General features: G+C 32.3%; 1 long non-coding RNA gene across 1 annotated transcript; it reads right to left on the bottom strand.

Moving 5' to 3' along the window:
- Positions 1-1349: 1349 nt before the first annotated feature.
- Positions 1350-3688, bottom strand: LOC147811054 (uncharacterized). Its single transcript, XR_015433132.1, has 2 exons — positions 3306-3688; positions 1350-3229 (listed from the first exon to the last, which is right to left on the bottom strand). It is a non-coding gene; the product is annotated as an uncharacterized LOC147811054 (long non-coding RNA).
- Between the last annotated feature and the right edge of the window lie 1617 nt (positions 3689-5305).

Below are 5305 nucleotides of genomic sequence, written 5' to 3'. Positions count from 1 at the left end.
ATTGCCACAAGTACAGTTGGAGACCCAAGAAAGAGTGTGAAGGTTAGCTGCCTAAAAAAAAACACTGTAACGCCATGCAATTTCTTAAAGTTGTCCAGTTATCTGGTTTTTAGTTTACCAGATCGACCTTGGTCCCAATCACTTTTGAAAATTGTCATTTCATCTGTAATTTGGAGACTAAAACGGAAGATTATCTACCGTTGATATCACATTGTTAGTATAGAACAAATAGTACAGTGTCGATTACTGTCTAGGATTACTACTCAAAAATTTTCAAAACTGAGAGATTAAAAGTTCTGAAACTGTCTGTATCATCATCTTAGTAAGTGGTATGAAGTTGCGCGACATTACGACTTTTGTTTGGGGGACAGGAAATGGAAGATAAACTCAAATACAGCTAACTAGACAAATAAGATATCGACTCCGATATATTTCAATGTGCAAAATGCAATTAGACAAAGTTCGACAGAATAGGATTAATACTTAAGCTGATATAATAATTTCATGCTCAAGAAGTAAAATTTGAATAGTACCTGTTTACACATATAAAATTGATATCAATATAAACGAAGTATTCTTTTCAATGTATTGATTATGAGCTAAATTAAATAAACAAGAATCAATAGAGCTAAAAATACAAATGGCTTAAGGATTTTTATGTATTTGACTTGTATTTATTAACGCTTACTTTCTAAACAAATTATCCTATCGACTAGAAACAATTTTTTTTAAACTTTCTTTCGATGCAACTTCAAAATAAGAAAAAAAGCAATACTTCAGTTTGGATTGGTAGCAATGTCAAAAGTGTAAATAAATACAAGCAAAAAATAATTTTCATATATAATAACTACATTATATATATGAAAAACTTTTGACTTCTGATTTACCAATTTTATTGACTCATAATTAGTTTTATTGAATTTGGCGTGAAAAATAAATTGGAAACTATACTTTTTGCTTATGTACTATTGTCATATTCGTAAACAAGTACAATTCAAATATTGTATTTTTTGTACAGAAAACTAATTTGTCTTCAAACTATAGGCTTCATCGTTTTGAATTTTTTGTTATATGAACAAACATAAAGAGAAAAAGAAATTAAACAAAGATTCATTTGTCTAAATAGTGATTTTAAAGCTCTCTTTTATCGCATTGAAGCCTTTTTATCGAAGAACTTTTTACCACTAAGGAGAGGATACTTTTATAGTTTTTTTTATTATTTTTTGTTGGTAGAACTTTTTTACTGTCAGCTTTAAATTATGTTTCTATTGTACAAGAGGTGCTGAAATAAAAAATTTCAGGGTCAGTTATTTCACTGAACTAATAAAAAAATAACGATGCAAGCCAAATGAAAATGAATTGTATTTAATAAAACCAAAATAAAATGCATCGATTAAAATGACACGTACTTATGTTAATAAGCCTAAAAGTCATCACTAAGTCACTCTTACAATAACAAAGAGTTGAAAATATTCATTGAACAATAATTAAAAATGTAATACAAAACAGACTAAAAAATCTTTCTTTGCATTATTATCAGTTGGCAAATTTTTTAAAAGCAATTATTTAAACATTTTATTATTAGTTATATAAGATATTGGAAAATTAGACACGAAAATTATTGGCGATAGTCATTGCTATTATTACAAATTAGCGTGCCAAAATCATTTACAATTAATTCCAAAATCGTCAATGATGAAAATGCTTCTTTCTCAATGATTTGAGGTTTTTAATGATGGGCATAGTAGGAAGCTGTTTACGAAAGAACATCAAATTCATATCTGAGTGGTCCTTATAAATTATTAATATAAATATTTGATCAATAGAAAATGAAGTGAATGTTTGATAACGTCACTAACATTAAAAAAATTTTTTTTAAAAACTTACTAAAACTATTATTTTACCATCTTAGAAAACTGTACACAATATCCCAAGCGTATAAAAAGTGAAAGTGAATGATTATCAATGACGATGTAAATGTGCGGAGTCAATGTAAAGTCAACTCATGATGACCTTTACATTCAATTGCAAAAAGCTCTTGTTGTAAATGATTAGAATTTTCTTGTCAATTTCACAATGAACTTCATTGCGTCAGGTGTATTGCATTTTAAATTCGAATACTAGTCAAAATGAAGTTAATGCAAAGCTAACTCATAATATTTACATTCAGTTGTAGATAAAGCTTTGTTGTAAATAATTAGAATATTTTTGAAAAATTCTCACTGAACTTGAATGTATCAGATACATAGTATTTCATAATAAAGTACTATAGACAAAGTGAAGTCAATACAAAATTAACTCATATCCTGTCATATACATTCAGTTGTAGAAAGCTTTTTCTATAAATATTCAATGAATTTCTTATATTCTTGAAAAAGTCTCACTACACTGGCTTACATCAGATATATAGTATTTCATTATCAAATACTGTAGTCAAAATGAAGTCAATGTAAAGTTAATTCATAACATGAAATTTACATTCAACTGCAGAAAGCTTTTCCTGTAAATAATCAGTGATGAAAGAATTCTCACTGTACTTCATTGTGCCTGATACATAGTACTTAAATACTATTCAATGAAGTAAACGGTAAGTTAACTATCATTATGTCATTTGCATGCAGTTGTAGAAAGCTCTTGCTGAAAATAATCATAATACTCTTGTTATATTTAGAATATACGTCATTACGTTGAGGTAACGTTTTAGAATCAAATACATGTTTTAGAAAGCTATGTCTCAATATTAACGTTTCTTTTCCTACTTTGGAGGGTTGTCTTCAGCGTGGGATAAAGTAATCAAGGTTTTGAGAATAGTTTTGCCAAGTCCTAAATGTAATATCGCTAAACATCCATTGATTTCGAAAATAAGACATTTCCCGACAAATGTTATAGATAGCAAAATATGGAGCTAATTCTACATTTCGAACGTATGCTAACCCAGCAAACGTGGAGAGTTCTACGCAATAAAACAACAAATTCATCTCCGAAAAGTTGCTCATCAGTAAATTCCGATGCTTCATGCACAGAAGATGAAATATGTACTTGTTCATACCACTGTATGTTTCAAAATGTCGGTAAAACTCAATAACGCTGTTCACTCTGACTATTCGTCGTACTCTTTCCACAACTTCTTGCATTAAACCAAAAGGTGACTCTGGATGATTTATTTGATACATAGGTAAAGGCATCCATTCGACGTGTTCATAACCCATAACATAAGTTACGCAATCAGCTGCGAAAAGTATATCAAGCATGTTGTGAAATATTTAAAAACTAAGTAAGAAAACAAGTAAAAGCTAAAACATTACTTAATTATTCAAGTTGTCAAAAACAAGTATGGCATTTAAAACCTTTGAATAAAATAGAATTCCTTTTTAAAATCTTCTGAACTCAGAGCAGTAGAAAATTAAAACTGATTTAGATTATTATTTACAGTTACACCGAGTTGAGGTATAGAGATTTGATTTATTGATTTATTGAAATTACATACATTTTCTGACTTGTGTGCTCAATATAGGCTTCTACGTCATTGTCAAGTAGAAAATTCAGATAGAACAATTCAGAGAAAGACATCACAAAGAATACATCCAGGGTTACGGCGGGATTCGAACCCGCTACCTCCACGCTTAACAGAGCGTTTGGACCGGCGATACCGCTTTGCCAGGGAGGCCCCAGGTATAGAGATAGTTATAGACATGAAGTGGAAAATAATAAAGATAGCTTGTTTTGAAGAATTTAGCGTGGAGAGAAGAACTCGCTTACAACTCGCTCTTCCGTATAAAAAATGCAAATGCGTTGTTGTACTAGTAGTACTTTATTTAAGTCACACTAGAGCTGCTCAATGGGCTATTGTCAATAGTTTGGGAAACTTCCTGAGGATGGTCCGATGACATACCATCACAATTTTTATTCTCTGCAGAAGTGATGGCTACCCCTCTTTGGTAGACCGATGGCCTGCGTCTGAAGTTCAGTACTTTACGGTAGAACAGTTTAATGAAAATCAATACCACACAACCACGGTCCCTGCGGAAGCTGATCAAAGTGGTCACCCACCAGTTCACTGACCTCTGTCAATTTTGTTTGACTGATGAACCTACCGCTGTGTTGCTCCTTATGGACCCTGTTGTTTTCGGTAACATTGCTCCCGGTGTTTAGCTCTCCCTGATAGACTGGTCACTTTGTGGTTGAGGGTCACCCTGCCCGAACCTTATCGCCCACCAGAAGCTCGGTCACGTTAAGATAGCGGGTTCGAATCCTGCCGAAACCTTAGATGTATTTTCACACAGACTTTTTCTGAATTGTGCTATATCTTCTTCTACTTAACAAAAGCTTGCAACCCGTACTTTCGTAAATGAACACAAACATGCATTTGTATGTGTTCCATTAAGTTAATAAACTTTTCGGCTGCTAAGCATTAATTTAACTCATATAAAAAGTATCTCATCTCATAAATATAATTTATCTTATATCTCAAACAACTTATCGCATGCAATTTAGTCACGCAAATATAATTTTGCATTCACTCAATCCTCAGACGAATCTCCAACTACGAATTCTTTGAAGCTACGAACAACTTCTGACTTTTCTCTGCAACCTTCTGCTGTTTACCTAGTCTCAAACATAAGATTCGTCAGTGGAAATACAGATCTATTAAAGTGCACAAATATCTCATTGTACTATTCTACAATAGCAAGTTAGGTAATTATGTGCTTTATTTACGTCACCCTAGAGCTACCCTATAGGCTATAGGTGAAGATCTGAATCTTATCTGGTGATCCCTGAAGATGATCCGGAGACAGGTCATCATAATTTTGATCCTCTGTTATACTACAATTCAATAATATTGCTCTCTCTGGCCAAGTGGTGTCACCTACAAAACTGTGTGCAAAGCGCGGAGGTAGCTGATTTGAATTCTGCTACTACCCTGGATGTATATTTGTACTGTTCTCTTTTGTAGTTTGCTCTCTGTCCTTCTACTTGACACATGTTTATAAAACTTAATAGAGCCTGCAAATGTATGTTGTAGCAATAAAACAATATTGCACACTTCATTTGAAACCACAGCAAAATGGTTCTTAAGCAACGTTAGGTAGAGAAAAACGGAATGATAAAGCACATACGCGGGATTGCGGCTCTGCTTTTCTCATTCTGCATTTGGCAGTATTGATTTGCAATGATTTCCCGTAATGAGTTTCTAAAATATAGACAACAGCTACTTTTCAATAGCTCAATGAAAATTTCCTACATTTCTATAGTATCCTCTTTGTGGGTTCTTTATGATAACGGTAATAAATGAAATAATGGTAAA

Source organism: Parasteatoda tepidariorum, chromosome 4 (assembly GCF_982258835.1).
Source record: "Parasteatoda tepidariorum strain Cologne lab strain chromosome 4, Ptep-v5.0, whole genome shotgun sequence".
Taxonomy (NCBI): domain Eukaryota; kingdom Metazoa; phylum Arthropoda; class Arachnida; order Araneae; family Theridiidae; genus Parasteatoda; species Parasteatoda tepidariorum.
Note: the sequence above shows the minus strand (reverse complement) of the source record. Positions and strands in the feature narration are given on the sequence as shown.